The sequence below is a fragment of the Lissotriton vulgaris genome, chromosome 1_1 (genome assembly GCF_964263255.1).
Source record: "Lissotriton vulgaris chromosome 1_1, aLisVul1.2, whole genome shotgun sequence".
NCBI classification, from domain to species: Eukaryota; Metazoa; Chordata; class Amphibia; order Caudata; family Salamandridae; genus Lissotriton; species Lissotriton vulgaris.
In genome coordinates this window covers 1,035,509,999-1,035,528,572 of record NC_141685.1, presented here as the reverse complement: position 1 = coordinate 1,035,528,572, position 18,574 = coordinate 1,035,509,999, and the positions used below count along the sequence as shown (strand labels likewise).

General features: G+C 48.3%; 1 protein-coding gene across 2 annotated transcripts in view; it reads left to right on the top strand.

The window, feature by feature from the left end:
• KANK2 (KN motif and ankyrin repeat domains 2) overlaps nt 1-18,574 on the top strand; it is a 245,163-nt gene that overhangs the window by 111,767 nt on the left and 114,822 nt on the right. For both annotated transcript variants that reach the window (XM_086962090.1, XM_086962098.1), the window contains one exon: nt 12,245-12,379. The gene's annotated coding sequence lies outside the window, so the exon portion shown is untranslated. The remainder of the gene's footprint in view (nt 1-12,244; nt 12,380-18,574) is intronic.

The window sequence follows — 18,574 nt, the reverse complement described above, 5'->3', positions numbered from 1 at the left end:
GAACCCCTTCACCTTCAGACCTTTGAACCCCACCACCTTCAGACCTAGGAACCCCACCACCTTCAGACCTAGGAACCCCACCACCCTCAGACATAGGAACCCCTTCACCTTCGGACCTTGGAACCCCATCACCTTCGGACCTTGGAACCCCATCACCTTCGGACCTTGGAACCCCACCAACTTCGGACCCAGGAACCCCACCACCTTCGGACCCAGGAACCCCATCACCTTCGGACCTAGGAACCCCATCACCTTCGGACCTTGGAACCCCACCACCTTCGGACCTTGGAACCCCATCACCTTCAGACCAAGGAACCCCACCACCTTCAGACCTAGGAACCCCGCCACCTTCAGACATAGGAACCCCATAACCTTCGGACCTAAGAACCCCTTCGCCTTCAGACCAAGGAACCCCACCACCTTCAGACCTAGGAACCCCACCACCTTCAGACCAAGGAACCCCTTCACCTTCAGACCAAGGAACCCCACCACCTTCAGACCTAGGAACCCCACCACCTTCAGACCAAGGAACCCCTTCACCTTCAGACCAAGGAACCCCACCACCTTCAGACCTAGGAACCCCATCACCCAAGGACAAGGAACCCCACCACCTTCAGACCTAGGAACCCCACCACCTTCAGACATAGGAACCCCTCCACCTTCAGACCTTTGAACCCCACCACCTTCAGACCTAGGAACCCCACCACCTTCAGACCAAGGAACCCCACCACCTTCAGACCTAGGAACCCCACCACCTTCAGACCAAGGAACCCCTTCACCTTCAGACCAAGGAACCCCACCACCTTCAGACCTAGGAACCCAACCACCTTCAGACCTAGGGACCCCACCACCTTCAGACCTAGTAACACCACCACCTTCAGACCTAGGAACCCCACCACCTTCAGACCAAGGAACCCCTTCACCTTCAGACCTAGGAACCCCATCACCCAAGGACAAGGAACCCCACCACCTTCAGACCTAGGAACCCCACCACCTTCAGACATAGGAACCCCATCACCTTCGGACCTTGGAACCCCATCACCTTCGGACCTTGGAACCCCACCACCTTCGGACCCAGGAACCCCATCACCTTCGGACCAAGGAACCCCACCACCTTCGGACCCAGGAACCCCATCACCTTCGGACCCAGGAACCCCATCACCTTCGGACCCAGGAACCCCATCACCTTCGGACCTAGGAACCCCATCACCTTCGGACCTTGGAACCCCATCACCTTCGGACCTTGGAACCCCATCACTTTCGGACCTTGGAACCCCATCACCTTCGGACCTTGGAACCCCATCACCTTCGGACCTTGGAACCCCATCACCTTCGGACCTAGGAACCCCATCACCTTCGGACCTTGGAACCCCACACCCTTCGGACCTATGAAACCATCATTGTCTAACCCAAGAATCGCATCACTTCCTGACTTGTGAACCCCACCACCTTCAGACAGAGGAACCCCTTCACCTTCAGACCAAGGAACCCCACCACCTTCAGACCTAGGAACCCCACCACCTTCAGACATAGGAACCCCATCACCTTCGGACCTTGGAACCCCATCACCTTCGGACCTTGGAACCCCACCACCTTCGGACCCAGGAACCCCACCACCTTCGGACCCAGGAACACCATCACCTTCGGACCTTGGAACCCCATCACCTTCAGACCAAGGAACCCCACCACCTTCAGACCTAGGAACCCCACCACCTTCAGACATAGGAACCCCATCACCTTCGGACCTAGGAACCCCTTCACCTTCAGACCAAGGAACCCCACCACCTTCAGACCTAGGAACCCCACCACCTTCAGACCAAGGAACCCCTTCACCTTCAGACCAAGGAACCCCACCACCTTCAGACCTAGGAACTCCACCACCTTCAGACCAAGGAACCCCTTCACCTTCAGACCAAGGAACCCCACCACCTTCAGACCTAGGAACCCCATCACCCAAGGACAAGGAACCCCACCACCTTCAGACCTAGGAACCCCACCACCTTCAGACATAGGAACCCCTCCGCCTTCAGACCTTTGAACTCCACCACCTTCAGACCTAGGAACCCCACCACCTTCAGACCAAGAAACCCCACCACCTTCAGACCTAGGAACCCCACCACCTTCAGACATAGGAACCCCTCTACCTTCAGACCTTTGAACTCCACCACCTTCAGACCTAGGAACCCCACCACCTTCAGACCAAGGAACCCCACCACCTTCAGACCTAAGAACCCCACCACCTTCAGACCTAAGAACCCCACCACCTTCAGACCAAGGAACCCCACCACCTTCAGACCTAGGAACCCAACCACCTTCAGACCTAGGGACCCCACAACCTTCAGACCTACTAACCCCACCACCTTCAGACCTAGGAACCCCACCACCTTCAGACCAAGGAACCCCTTCACCTTCAGACCAAGGAACCCCACCACCTTCGGACCCAGGAACCCCATCACCTTCAGACCAAGGAACCCCACCACCTTCGGACCCAGGAACCCCATCACCTTCGGACCTTGGAACCCCATCACCTTCGGGCCTAGGAACCCCATCACCTTCGGACCTTGGAACCCCATCACCTTCGGACCTAGGAACCCCATCACCTTCGTACCTAGGAACCCCACACCCTTCGGACCTATGAAACCATCATTGTCTAACCCAAGAATCGCATCACTTCCTGACTTGTGAATCCTGCCACCTCCTGACCTAGAAACTCTACCACCTTCTGATCTAGGAACCATGACACCTCCTATGAAACCTACCTCCTGACCTAGGAACGCTCCTACCTCCTGACCTATGAACTCCACCATCGTCTGACCTATTAACCAACCATCGCCTGATCTATAAACAGTGCTTAATTTGTAAATTTGTAAAAGAATAAGCGCTGGGCCCAACTTGTTCCCAGAAGCCTGCCGAATACCCGCGCTGTATTTTCACCTCTTGTATTCCAACAGCATACGCTCCCGGACCCTTTATCTCACTCTTGAAGGCTACTTTTCATCCATTCTTTCTCCCTTTTTGGCTGTTTTTCTGCCTTTCTCTTCCTCCACCTTTACCCATTTGTTGCCCTTCTCTCTCTTTTTCTGGGTCAGAGTCTGATTAAAAATAACCTGAGGCCCGAAATAAATAGTGCCAGTCTGCCCCACCTGCAGCCACCTGTTCAAATAATCACTTTCTGGAACCCTATCACCCCCTGACATATAAACCCTAACGTCTCGTCTCATAGGAGCCTTATCGGCTTCTGACCTAGGATTCACCCCACCTCTTGAACTATCCTACCGCTCACTGACCTAGAACTCATGCACCATCTTGTGACCCAGCATGTTCTAGGAGCCCCACAGCTTTACCTAAAATCCCATAACCACTACCTGAGGTAGAACATCATCCCTGCCTTTACCTACAATCCAATCCCCACCTTCTCCCCTACAGATTAAATCCAGCACTTCCGCCAGACCTAGAGCTCCCAATCACCACCTGACCTTTCGTGGAGTTCATTGTTGGTGAAGAACATCTTTCTGAGGGACCAGGGTTGGCGCAAAGCACCATACAAGAGGGTTTAGTGTGGGTGCAAAGCGCCATACCAGAGGGTTTTGTTTTGGATGCTATGCGCCATACCAGAGGGTTTAGTGTGGGTGCAAAGCGCCATACCAGAGGGTTTAGTGTGGGTGCAAAGCGCCATACCAGACGGTTTAGTGTCGGTGCAAAGCGCCATACCAGAGGGTTTTGTTTTGGATGCAATGCGCCATACCAGAGGGTTTAGTGTGGGTGCAAAGTGCTATATCAGAGGGTTTAGTATGGGTGCAAAGCACAATATCAGGGGGTTTAGGTGCAAAGCGCTGTACCAGAGGGTTTAGTGTGGGTGCAAAGCACCATACCTGGTGGTGTATGTGTAAAGCACCATAGCAGAGGGTTTAGGTGCAAAGCACCATAGCAGAGGGTTTAGTGTGGGTGCAAAGCACCATACCTGGTGGTGTATGTGCAAAGCACCATAGCAGAGGGTTTAGGTGCAAAGCACCATAGCAGAGGGTTTAGTGTGGGTGCAAAGCACCATACCTGGTGGTGTATGTGCAAAGCACCATAGCAGAGGGTTTAGGTGCAAAGCACCACAGCAGAGGGTTTAGTGTGGGTGCAAATCCCCATACCAGGGGGTTTAGATGCAAAGCACCACAGCAGAGGGTTTAGTGTGGGTGCAAAGCACCATAGCAAAGGGTTTAGTGTGGTTGCAAAGCACCATACTAGAGGGTTTAGTGTGGGTGCAAAGCACAATACCAGTTGGTTTAGGTGCAAAGCACCATGCCAGAGGGTTTAGTGTGGGTGGTGCAAAGCACAATACCAGTGGGTTTAGTTGCAAAGCACCATACCAGAGGGTTTAGTGTGAGTGGTGCAAAGCAGCATACCAGGTTGTTTGGGTGCACAGCACCATATCAGAGGGTTTAGTGTGGGTGCAAAGCACCATACCAGGTTGTTTAGGTGCACAGCACCATACCAGAGGGTTTAGTGTGGGTGCAAAGCACCGTACCAGAGGGTTTAGTGTGGGTGCATAGCACCATACCAGAGGGTTTAGTGTGGGTGCAAAGCACCATGCCAGAGGGTTTAGTGTGGGTGGTGCAAAGCACCATACCAGAGGGTTTAGTGTGGGTGCAAAGCACCATACCAGAGGGTTTAGTGTGGGTGCAAAGCACAATACCAGTGGGTTTAGTTGCACAGCATCATACCAGAGGGTTTAGTGTGGGTGCAAAGCACCATACCAGAGCTTTTAGTTGCACAGCACCATACCAGAGGGTTTAGTGTGGGTGGTGCAAAGCACAATACCAGTGGGTTTAGTTGCAGAGCATCATACCAGAGGGTTTAGTGTAGCTGCAAAGCACCATGCCAGAGGGTTTAGTGTGGGTGGTGCAAAGCACCATACCAGAGAGTTTAGTGTGGGTGCAAAGCACAAAACCAGTGAGTTTAGTGTGGGTGCAAAGCACCATACCAGAGGGTTTAGTGTGGGTGCAAAACACCATGCCTGAGGGTTTAGTGTGGGTGGTGCAAAGCACCATACCAGAGTGTTTAGTTGCACAGCACCATACCAGAGGGTTTAGTGTGGGTGCAATGCACCATACCAGAGGGTTTAGTGTGGGTGCACAGCACAATACCAGTGGGTTTAGTGTGGGTGCAAAGCACCATACCAGAGGGTTTAGTGTGGGTGCAAAGCACCATACCAGAGGGTTTAGTGTGGGTGCAAAGCACCATACCAGAGGGTTTAGTGTGGGTGCAAAGCACCATACCAGAGGGTTTAGTGTGGGTGCAAAGCACCATACCTGAGGGTTTAGTGTGGGTGCAAAGCACAATACCAGTGGGTTTAGTTGCACAGCACCATACCAGAGGGTTTAGTGTGGGTGCAAAGCACCATACCAGAGCTTTTAGTTGCACAGCACCATACCAGAGGGTTTAGTGTGGGTGGTGCAAAGCACAATACCAGTGGGTTTAGTTGCACAGCACCATACCAGAGGGTTTAGTGTAGGTGCAAAGCACCATGCCAGAGGGTTTAGTGTGGGTGGTGCAAAGCACCATACCAGAGGGTTTAGTGTGGGTGCAAAGCACCATACCAGAGGGTTTAGTGTGGGTGGTGCAAAGCACAATACCAGTGGGTTTAGTTGCAAAGCACCATACCAGAGGGTTTAGTGTGAGTGGTGCAAAGCAGCATGCCAGGTTGTTTAGGTGCACAGCACCATATCAGAGGGTTTAGTGTGGGTGCAAAGCACCATACCAGGTTGTTTAGGTGCACAGCACCATACCAGAGGGTTTAGTGTGGGTGCAAAGCACCGTAGCAGAGGGTTTAGTGTGGGTGCAAAGCACCATACCAGAGGGTTTAGTGTGGGTGCAAAGCACCATGCCAGAGGGTTTAGTGTGGGTTGTGCAAAGCACCATACCAGAGGGTTTAGTGTGGGTGCAAAGCACCATACCAGAGGGTTTAGTGTGGGTGCAAAGCACAATACCAGTGGGTTTAGTTGCACAGCACCATACCAGAGGGTTTAGTGTGGGTGCAAAGCAACATACCAGAGCTTTTAGTTGCACAGCACCATACCAGAGGGTTTAGTGTGGGTGGTGCAAAGCACAATACCAGTGGGTTTAGTTGCACAGCATCATACCAGAGTTTTTAGTGTAGCTGCAAAGCACCATGCCAGAGGGTTTAGTGTGGGTGGTGCAAAGCACCATACCAGAGAGTTTAGTGTGGGTGCAAAGCACAATACCAGTGTGTTTAGTGTGGGTGCAAAGCACCATACCAGAGGTTTTAGTGTGGGTGCAAAACACCATGCCAGAGGGTTTAGTGTGGGTGGTGCAAAGCACCATACCAGAGGGTTTAGTGTGGGTGCAAAGCACCATACCAGAGTGTTTAGTTGCACAGCACCATACCAGATGGTTTAGTGTGGGTGCAATGCACCATACCAGAGGGTTTAGTGTGGGTGCAAAGCACAATACCAGTGGGTTTAGTGTGGGTGCAAAGCACCATACCAGAGGGTTTAGTGTGGGTGCAAAGCACCATACCAGAGGGTTTAGTGTGGGTGCAAAGCACCATACCAGAGGGTTTAGTGTGGGTGCAAAGCACAATACCAGTGGGTTTAGTTGCACAGCACCATACCAGAGGGTTTAGTGTGGGTGCAAAGCACCATACCAGAGCTTTTAGTTGCACAGCACCATACCAGAGGGTTTAGTGTGGGTGGTGCAAAGCACAATACCAGTGGGTTTAGTTGCACAGCACCATACCAGAGGGTTTAGTGTAGGTGCAAAGCACCATGCCAGAGGGTTTAGTGTGGGTGGTGCAAAGCACCATACCAGAGGGTTTAGTGTGGGTGCAAAGCACCATACCAGAGGGTTTAGTGTGGGTGCAAAGCACAATACCAGTGGGTTTAGTGTGGGTGCAAAGCACCATACCAGAGTTTAGTGTGGGTGCAAAACACCATGCCAGAGGGTTTAGTGTGGGTGGTGCAAAGCACCATACCAGAGGGTTTAGTGTGGGTGCAACGCACCATACCAGAGCGTTTAGTTGCACAGCACCATACCAGAGGGTTTAGTGTGGGTGGCGCAAAGCACAATACCAGTGGGTTTAGTTGCACAGCACCATACCAGAGGGTTTAGTGTGGGTGCAAAGCGCCATACCAGGGGGTTTAACCAGATCGGTGCAGCGAGTGCGTTAACTCACTAGGCGATTTGGAACCTGCATAATGCACGCAGCAGGCGCCTTAACTGACCGAGTTGTCTCATCGCTATGCAGAGTTTCAGTTATGCCCACATCTCTTGGGATTTGGCCAGTGGCTCGCGCATTCCCACAACTCTCGGTTGGTGACAATGTACCCAGGGGATGGGGGGACCCCAAGGACTCACTCGAAGGTACCCCCTGCCAGATGAGGTGGGTGCCCCCCGAGACTTCTCAAGGCGGTGATAGCCGGAACGCAGAAGCCTGAGCGGGGCTGGGAGGGGCGGCGATCACGCCCTCACACCAGTTGTTAAATGGGTCATGTGCAGTGACGTGATTTGACATTTTCCATAACCAAAAGATGATGGAAAGAGGAGGAGGTGGGGGAGGGGCCGGTCCGTGTGATTCAGCCTGCGCCGAGCCCAGTCTTTGCGAGAAACACATGTTTTCGTCTTGAAATAATTAAAATCCCAGCCAGGGAGACGGGAGGAACCCAAAAAATACAGAGACGGCAAAACGGAGAGAGGAAGGAGCCAGCGGGGCGCTGGATGCAGAAGCGGATCGCTGCGGACGGTGGCAGAGAAGGGTCACTCGGAGACTGGCAGGGGGCGAGTCGCTTCTGAGTCCGGTCACAAGGAATTATTTACTCCAGAGGCCGGTACCCGGGAGTTACTCTAGAGACACTGATTCTGGAGAGCGGTCCCAGAGGCTGGTACCAGGAGTCTCTCCAGCAGTTGGTACCAGGAGTCTCTCCAGAGGCTGGCCCAGGAGTCTGTCCAGGGTTTGGTACCAGGAGTCGCTCCGGAGGTTGATCCGGGAGTCTCTCCAGAGGTTGGTACCAGGAGTCTCTCCAAAGGCTGGTCCAGGAGTCTGTCCAGGGGTTGGTACCAGGAGTCTCTCCAGAGGCTGGCCCAGGAGTCTGTCCAGGGTTTGGTACCAGGAGTCGCCCCGGAGGTTGATCCGGGAGTCGCTCCAGAGGTTGGTACAAGGAGTCGCTCCGGATGCTGGTACCAGGAGTTTTTCCAGAGTCTGGTGCCAGGCAGTTGCTACAAGCTCCAGACCCTGGTACCGGAGAGCTGCTTCAGAGCCTGACACTGCAGACAGAGCAAGCCTTTGCCACATAGCTCAACAGAAGAATATTAAAATAATATTTTGGAGACTTCCATTGGAGCAGTTTTGTGACACTGTGTCTTTGCTCGGGTTGCGTGTGCCAGGGAGTCACTCCGAAAGCTGGTTTGTTCAGGAGACTGCGAAGATCCAAGACATTGCTTCGTAGGCTAGCATTGGATATTTTGGGTACACTGCCCCCCCCCTTCCTGGATGTAATTTACCAGGGATTCCCAGTACGAGACTTGCTGAAATAGCCACCGCTCCACTTGCCAGTCCTGTGATCCTGAACTCGAGCAGGCTTCAGTAATACACCCCAAGCAGCAGAATTCTGCACACATCCATCTATACATTCCAGGTCCTCTCTGGGGAATACAGCCCCTTCTCATCCAAGCAAGCACTGCAGCTGCTGGAATGAAAGAAAGATCTGTTTGCTGGTGAGTTTTACAGGCTGGGCGGCTGTGGGGGAAGTAGAGGAGAAAGTTGACAGTTCTTGGAGGAAGGAGTGGTGGTGGTGAGGGAGGGTGGGAGTGGGAAAGCACACAAGAAATGCAAAGAAAAGTGCAGTAGCATGGAGTAAGTTAGACCCGTCTGTTCTACCGAGTGTGTCATTAAAAGATCATAGGTTTGGGTGCTGACAATCAAAGTTGGGAATGTTGGAGTGCACTCATAGGGTAGAGCAAAACTTTATTTAATTGTAAAACAGCAAACTGGGCATTTTAGGACAATCTAAGAGTGCTTTGGGGCTGCATATACACCAGGACACAGGTGCAGAGGTTATATTTATCACTTGTTGGTGTTATTACTAATGCTTTATAATGTTTATTTGTACGATAGGAATTATTGTGCATCTCCAAGGGCACAAAGCCCCAGTTTCACCTAACCACCTAAACCATTCTGGCGCTTCACTCTGTGCACTTAAGTGTCATAATAGAAATTATTGCAGAATTAAACAGCAAAATGTGAAAAAATGTTCCATCCACCTGGAGTCTTAAGGGAGCCCTAGTTACATTACCAGCTGAAGTGGTGCATTTGTCAGGGACAAATGTTGAGGTCTGAGATGTGGTGGCCTGTTTCTAGCAAACTGATTCGACCGCCTCGCTCTCTCCTTGCCAGTCACAGATCTCAAAATGCCTGAGGTTTGAGAGTGGATGATTTTGTTTAAAAACAAGACACTATAACAGAAAAATGATAATGTTCAGTATTAGGCTGTCTTATGGCATTCAGGGCTTCCTAGAAAGCATCAAGTGTGAGACTTCACGTAAATGAGTGAGATTTGAAGGACTTATCCTGCATGAGCTCGGAGGAGCCTGCGGGATATTCAGTTGTGTTCCTTACATAGAGATCTTACAGAGAGGACATTGGGATCTAGCTCCGGCTAGGGTTCACTCGACTGTCCATTCAACACTTATGTGGGAGAAAAGGGCGGATAGCATGAAAGAGAAAAGCCTACATCGAATGTGAGTCGTGCAAGTGGATAGCAGCCCGCTCCCCCTTGGGGGACATCCGCCGCATGCCTTAAGCTGCAATGGGAAACCACTTTCCACGGCAGGACTTGTCAACTCCTGCCCTGTCCTGGTTGCATGGAGGAAACAATCACTCCAGCTAGCGTTTGTAAGCAGCGACCACATTGTGTGGGAGGAGCCAAGAACTCAAGTGCTCCTCTTTGAGCATAAGCTAGATCTCCTATGCTAGGAGGAGTGGGGGTGAGAGACAACCACACCTTTACTATTCGGTTATGAAAACATATTGAGGGGGAAAAATCACACATCTTGCCGGGGGAGACGACTACTGCACATACAATATGTTTTATTGGCATGACAAATCAAACTAGCGCTCATGTTTTGATGTAAAATATATATCAAATAATACAGTCTGTCCAGTGGTAGCTCCATGTTTTATGAACAGTGCATCTTTTGGTGGCATGCTGCACTCTCCACTGTTTCTGACAGGCTTCCGAAGATGGCACACTGTTGTCCTTCAGTTTTGTTAGCGAAGACTTCCTTTTCTTGCAGGATGTGGAGAAGTAAGTGTCTGAGTGGCTTTGTAGGCAGGAGAAAGTGTTCTCGCACTCCACTTCCCCCAAGTGCAACTGTTGGAAAATCCTGTGCTTGTGCTTTGATCTGTGTCAGCCAATCTCTGTTTACAGACTGTGGTCACTCGGTCTGGGTTTTTGAAGAACGTTTGTCTGTGCCTAGGTTTTTCCACCACAATTATATTTTCAGCAAGATTAAAGTTCCTTTTCAGTGATCTGTTGTATTCTAGCTTGTTGAAGTTGTTCTAGTTGCATCTCCCAATAAGTTGTGTAGTACTTTCTTTGGGCTCGATCCAAGTCGATAAAAATGTCCCAACTCCAGCTTTAGGTTTCATGTGTTAGGAAGCCTTCAGGGTTGACAAAGAAATATTGCAGTGCTTTGATAAAACATTGTAAAGAATCTTTGGGGGGTTGCCAATTTGATACTACTTAATGTCCTTCACCAGCAGAACCTGGTAGTGGAGGGCATCTGGATTAAGTTCTTGATGTGGTACCAGAATTGAAAGATGCACTTTTGGATATTGAGCTGCTCGGCGACTCTCTCATCGTTCAGTGTCCATGTGTATACACCCATCATGGTTAGGCACTGTTGCCTGGCTAGTAGGCCACTACAGCCCACGGGACAGTGCACTGTGAAGAGAACACGACCCACAACAGTCTCATCTCTACCAGCAGGCGACAACTACTCCACTCTATACCAAGGAAAGCCCAATTTCAAACGTCACCTTTAACAGAGTCCCCTATTCTCAAGAGAAGGCAATCACTGCAGTCCTCACCTATCACAGGATCTTACATTGTAAAGGAGACAACAGCTTCACCCCCCAGCCGCTTGCAGGACATCTCTTTGTTTCTAGACAAGCACTCCATGCCTCAGCCCGAGCAGAGTGCCACATTATCATGAGGAGACAGTAACTCCACTTGTCACCTCTGGAAGACGCCTCCCCGCCGGCGGGTACATTCACTCCAAATCTCTTGAGTAACAAGACGGTACATGTAATCTGAAGAGACAGAGGCTTAATTAACCCTTTTGAGCGAATGGACTAGTAAATGCCCTGTTGACCAGAGGCCACTGCTGCTACCTGAGTTGAATGCAAGAAATGTATCTAACTTCATGTTCCAGGATGGTCAGCAGTTTGAGAATGCAGCGGATTCGGATTTAGATAGAGTCCAAATACCTGCAGCCCTACTGCCATCACCCTGGAGAGACTTCCTAAATATATACCACTTCCACAGGGGGTGTGGCCTGCAGGTTGCAAGCTCCCCCCCACCCCACCCACACACAGGCAAAGTCTACACTCCTTCCACACCACGCTTATTCAGTAGGTGAGGGCCTCTCTGTTCTAATTTTGGTCACCTGTAAAATTATCCTAAAATCCTTTAGTTGTCCCAGTAAAAATGCTTGAACGTTGACTTCCCTACTTTTTTATACGATGTATTTTCTTTTCCATAGAATCTGTGCGGAAATCTTTTTATATGCGAGTTTCTGTATTGAATAGCATTGTAATTTCATCCGGGCTTCAAACTCCAATCTCAGACGTGAGCCAAAATTTGAACATATGTAACAGAGAGGTTGGCTTGTATTTTGGCCTTGTACGTTGTGGGCGTTAAAATGCTGTTCCCTGGTTTGCCCAGCAGAAAAGCGCCCTAACTAGGTTTGACCCGGTTCAGGTAGCACTTTGCATGCTGGGGAATTTTTAGTCTATGCATACAACATTAAAGCAAAACTACAAGTCCCAGGATGCAGTCTCTTGTTAGCTAAAAAGCCAGGGCTGGCTTGAGGTGTTATATACAGCTTAGTGATACTTGCCTGCTGTAGAGTGATCATTGTAAATACCAGGAAATCAGCAAAACATGAATTTAAAAATGTTTATGTACCAACATAAGATCTCATCGAATTGTTTTGTTCCCCATTCTTCTCTCTCCAGATATAACTAAGAAAAGTCAAAAACATGCGTGCAGTTGTTTGAAGGAGTAACGAAAATAAGGAAGGAAGTTATTGACTCGTGTGTAAGATCAGTATGCTGGGGCAGTTTCTCCTAGAAGGCGAGTCTCAGACTTAGGTAAGGAGACAAAGCCGGTGATATTTCTTTTTATTATTGTTTTTGTTGCAATAGTACTGGGTGAGACATCATTTAGAAATCCCCCATTGACAAAGCCAATGGGTATGACTTTTGTTTAGCTGGTGCACACAGAGGGATACAGACAGTATAAACACAAATGAATAAGGGATTCGCAGGGTGAGACCCTTCAGAGAGCGAGGAGTGGCTCCCGTCAGAGGAGACGTGGATGCTTTGTGTGCTGTACATGGTGTGCCATGGAAACACTGGATGATAGACAGTGCAGGGGTGCAGGGGGTGTGCAGTGGAGGTCACATGTGATGTGCAATAGAGGTGACATGCCATCCTGACCCATTTGTGACACTTCCAGCCAGGTCTGGTTATTTTCTTTTCTTTTTACCAGCAGCATGTTGCATTAAAACTATACTTACAAATTGTGGAAGCAAGCCCCGAGAGATGTCAAATGCATAGTTTGTTGGTTACAAAGGTCAAAACTGGCATAAGATGCCACATATCCTAGGCTGCTTGGCAGTGATGCACATGGACAAATTACTGGAAATTAAAACAAAAAAAACATACATTTCCTTTTTACGATTCTGACAATGTGGTGTTTTTGTTGCTTCAAAGTGTTATCGTTGTTTTGTTTTTACCACATTATGAGACGCAAATGTGTGCCTTTGGGAGCTGGTTCATATTTTGTCGTTTTCTGGACTCCTCTCAATTTTTTTTATATATAAGGTCTGCATTTCAGTGAAGACAAGACAGGTTCCCTGCAGTAAATAATTGTAATGCGTATTGCCGAAGATAAGAGGCACACTGACTCTTTTTATATTGTCGGACAGTGTATTACCAGCCTTGAACAATGTCGGCTAAGATCAGACATCCTTCTAACAGTGCTTCATTGAAAACATCACATGGCATTTTAACTTGACATGGGAGGTAAACTCCATTCCTGAAGCATGCTCTTGCCTCCTCTCTTGATTAACTAATTATGACGCCAGACATTCCACATAGCACAGCTTGAAGTAGGAATTCTTCAAGTGGCATTCATAGAGCTAAACTTAAAAAAAATGAAATGTGATTGTCAATGTGTCCATGGTATAAGAGTGTTGGATCTGTCTTTCAGTTAGTCAGATAGGGCATTCCCAAGAAAACAATCCAGAAATGTTCTTTTCATGTTGGGTTACGTACATGTATTTATTTCAGTGACAGCCCCTGAGTTTTGGTGTTGTAAGAAAGAGAATTGAATTGAAGGAAGGATGTAGAGGACTGCCGAGGATCACCCGGTTCTTTTGATTTCAAAAGTATAGTAACCTCTGAATGTTTCTCCAGTATCCGGTCATAAGACAAGAACAGCCTCAAATTGGAGCTGAAGTGACTCTCAGAGGCTGAATGACCTCAAGCAAAGAATGCCATGGTCATCGAGACACCAAGAAAGCCTGCTTTTGCAGATCATGGAGCTTGAACCATTTAAAACACATTTCTAAAGTACTTGCATGCTTTTGTTAATAGTGTATAATGGTGATGTGACCTCGGGGTCAGTGCAATTCATGTGGTGGGCTAAGCACTTCCACTTGGAGATTAATTACCAGGAAATGACTGCCATCCAAAGCTTCAGGCTCAATTGCAAGCTTGGATGAGTAGTGTGATCAAAATATTTGTGTGTTTGACACTTTGTTCACAGCTTGTCATTGCATCTGCAAGCGGCGGGTGATTGCTGCCAGGAGACTGGCATCTGGCAATCTGCCTTCCTTGGCTTTTAAAAGTTGTGACTATTATCAAGGTTTTGTGGTGTGAATCTGTTCTAGATTCATACTCTGCATCACTCTGCCATCCACAGCGTGAGCCCCAAGTTACTTACCTGGAAATAGTATTACAGGTAACTTGTTCAAGGCTTTCAGCTGCCAAAAAACATTCTTTAGGATTGGGGCCGAGGAGCCCAATTTTTACTGTGAGGTCCTAATTTTAACCCATTGACCAATCCGCAACACCCATCTAAACTATGCTCTCTTGATCCCCGCTCTATAGTTTGCCCCCTGCTATTCTACTAATAAATTCTGACTCTTCAAATAAATTCAGATCTTTGTTGAATTTCTCTTTTTCAGGAAGGTTTAAAAAAGCATAAAGATGTACCCATGATGCAGTGGTTATCTGATTGTTAGGTCCATCCTACCAGACAATGCATGAGCTGTCAGTTGTGTTGCATATTTTGGCTTACCATGAACACTGAGGTGCTTTGCTCCCACTCATTGCTTACCATTGGTTGTCTTTCCATGTCAATTTCATTTGGGAAACAGCCATTATAACACGGTCATAACACCACATGACCATTACCACGCATTCCTAACAACGAACATGCCTTTACCACACATGTGCATTACCACAAAGCACTTACCGCCATTATGCCTTTACCTCGCAGGCAAAATCAGACATATATGGTAAAGACATGTATGTTGTAAATTTGTATAGGATGTGTGGTAATGGTCATGGACCCTGTTTTCGGTCTCAGGATGGAGGGGGGAGGGGAAGGATTTAGGAACTTAGGGTGGGTGGGAGGCAACGGTGGTGAGGGGAGGAGCGGTCTTAGGTCCTAGCATTTATTTAAGGAGCGGAATTAGGGGTCAGGACCGGGCAGGAGACTACGACAGGGGAACACTTTAAAGGAAATCACATGTGCACTCTTGCTTCTGTAATATGTTTAAAAAACAGAAATATCTAAATTACATATTTTCAAAAGCCTATTTTTTAAAGACGTGTTCAACTCACCTCTGTGTCCCCCAGGACCCTTCAGGCTTTGTCTTGCCCCATCGGACTTTGGGTTCAGGGCCGGCAGGGTTCCCGATCTGGCCTCTTTGTCTCATCACTAAAAGTAAGTCCATTCACAGTGTCGATTAACACTGTGAACGGATCACGTAGGGAGTAATATTATAAAGCTAGAACGCTCATGCCAGAGCGCGCACCAACTGCACACAGGCCATTACCGAGCTGATGCCTATACCACGCCTATAATATAATATAATATTACCACAATAATATCGTGGTAAAGGTATGCTTGATAAATGCATATTATCAAGCATGCCTTTACCGTGATATTGTGGTAGAGCCATACACGTTGAAACATTTTTCTTACGAAATGCACGGCGTGGTAATGACGCATGCGTTGTATGGTCGGCGTTATAATGGCATTCGTAGTAATTGCATGTGTGGAACTGTCATACAACCCATTCATTGCCTGCTTCTTATTCATGTACCAGCTTGTGTTTGCCCCTCCCATGGCCCACTACTTATTTACCGTGTGCGTTTGCCTGGTGTCTGTGCTCGATGTTAGGAACCCCATTTCTTTTCTTTTTGTGCAAGCACTCACAGAGTGTATGTTTTCGAGCTGCCTCCCTTATACATTTCTCTCCCAACTCATGCTGCTGCCTATCTCCGTGCGCTTCTCCCCACCTCCCTCCCTCTTGCACTCTCCATGTGCTATTCCATGTTGCATCCTCCACCACCCTTCCCCTTGTTACATATGCAGTGACCCCCCCTTTACTTGTTGATCCTGTGTGCCGTTCCCTCCCTCCCTGTTTTGCTTAACCCTTTTGATTTTTAAAAATATTTATAAACAGCCTTTGCGCATTTTGTTTTTAGTTACTGATCTGAAAAAAGTGACTTGTATTTTGACATGCTTGATGCGCGCACCTACAAAAAAAACGTGTGCAGCTCCATAAAAGTGATTTTATTTTACTTTAGCAAGACTGTACAGCATCAAGAATGATGTGCAGCCTGGCTAAAAAACATTGCCAATAGGCCACAAAGTGCGACCTATTGGCTTTGCCAATGCTTGTTATACTTCCTATGGTTCAGTCGACCATCTAATTTGACATCCAAAGAGTAGTGACTGCTACATTAAGGAGGCAGCTATTAAAATAAGAGGTCTTTTCTGCAAAGAATGATTGGCAAATGTGTTTTTTTCAACTGTGGCTGGTTTGGGGAATTGATTTGCATTTGGACACTTGACCTGGAGGGATTTACTAAATCCCGAACAACTCTCCATCTCTGCTGCTAACGCATGCCAAAAACACAAAAGCCATGTGCTCCGAATGCAGCCGATATTGTGACTAAGTTGCAACGTAGTCAACCAAACCAGGATACACACCTGCTCCAGAATCTTTCCTCAAACGGATCCTTTTGAGTATCTCAGTCAAACGTTGTCTTATTTTGACAGTAAAACTAATATTCAAGGGAATAGTGAATGCAGTGCCCCCGTTCTGCCTCAAAAAGCAACATCTGCTGCCGAAATAAGATGGAGCCTGCCCTGCCTCTTCCATCCAGATGCAACCCTTCTGCGAGTTCCTCCTCCAGCCAGTTCCACTTGACTTTTTAAATAGGCGTTTTCAAGTTGACCCTCAGCAGATGTGATAAAACGTATTTTTAGTTTGTTTTCCCTTAAGTACAGAGCAGGCTACAAATAACAGGCAGTACCGCAGTGCTCTCCGCGGTCAAAATGTGGCCATGATGGGTAAGCAGAGAAAATCTTGTTGATGTTGACATTCTCCCGTATTTCCCTTTACAACCGTATCTAGAGGAGTGGCCTGTCTTACAGTTGGCCTCTACAGTGCTATCTTCGTTGTCATTCACAGAAAGGACGTTAGTTAGTGTCTGACATCCAAGAAGCATTGGCGCAAGATACTGCTTGCGAATAACATGTAAGTCTTGGCTCTTAAACGGAGCTGTGAGGCAACAAAGATGTTTGCAGGATGGTGGCCATTTTGTTGCTGGGATACTCATGGGCTTGTCCCCCGTCTTTGAGGTTTCCACATTCCATGCATGTCCTTTCCACTCCCGCAAGCTTAAGAACTGGGAACCCTGTACGGACAGCTGCGCCATCTGGCAGACCAGAAGAAGTTGGAAATCGGATCGGAGTGTAAGAGCCCGTGTGTCGAAGCTAAAGAATGTGTACCGGATTTGTCTCTCCAGGCAGCTGACGTCGACTGGACCCGAGCCCTGAGCAGGGAGTCCTGCCTGGGACAAGCTCTGGGAATTGTGTAAGATATGTGTCCAGGTTTCCAGCTGATGGTGCCTTGTTCAGCCATTTCTAAGGGAGATTGATTTTAGGGGTGTTTGCGTCTCATGGTTCTATCAGAGCTATTTCTGTATTGCCAAGTTATCTCGGTGAAGAAAGTCCTGGCTAGAAGATTCTGGATAGAGATGGTTTCTGGTAGCTTTCAATCTCTTGCATCAAGACTAACTCAAACCCAGGAGCACCACAAGGTTCTTGTTAGCATCTTCAGAGCATCTGCACACATGTTTGTCTCCAAGGAGATTCTGAACAAGAAAAGCAGCTTCCAACTCCCTAGCCAGTAAACCTTGTCTGAGGTCGCTGGGACCTTACATGGTCTGATATTGTTTGGTACATGTGTACACTGATTGGTGGTTGTATCTGATGTTTCTATTGGATTAGGGTTAGTGTCCTCATTGGTTGGGTATTTGAATCTTCTGATTGGTTTCTGGGACTATGATTCAGTCAATGTAAGGTTGGGACTAGGGACTAGGGTTTCCTGTGTTATTGGTTGTTGGGACTAGGGTGGCACTAGGGCTAGGGTTAGACTTTTAATTGGAAGTAGCGATTAGGACTTCTGGTGTGATTGGTTGCTGGACTGGTTGTGGGACTAAGAGTAGGGTTAGGCTTTCTATTGGAAGTAGGGACTAGGGCTTCCTGTGCCATTGGTTGCTTGGACTTTGGGTGGGACTACTGGTAGGGCTAGGGCCTCTATTGTATGTAGCGGTTAGGGTTTTTGAACTGATTGGGTGCTTGGACTAGGGCTAAGATTCACTGTAAGGTCCTGGCCTCCTATTGGCTCTAGATTGTTAGGGCTAGTGTTGTGATTGGATAGTGTTAGGGCTACGGTTCCCATTGGCTGATGGGGTCACCTGATTACTAGGGCTATAAAAGGCCAGGCTTAGGGCGTCTCAGCCCGGGCGTTGAGGCTATAGGCAGAGAGGACAAGGGCAGTTGCCTGTTTAAGCCTTTTCGAGACTGACCAATGCCAGAAATGCTGCCCAATATTCATACCTCCATTATGCATCTATATACTTTCAATGTACTTATGTATCTATATATTTATCACTTTCTTCTAATTTAGCATTTCCAATGCACTTCCCTATTTCTCAGCATATACTTTCCTCAATATATCCTCTACATCCACTCTC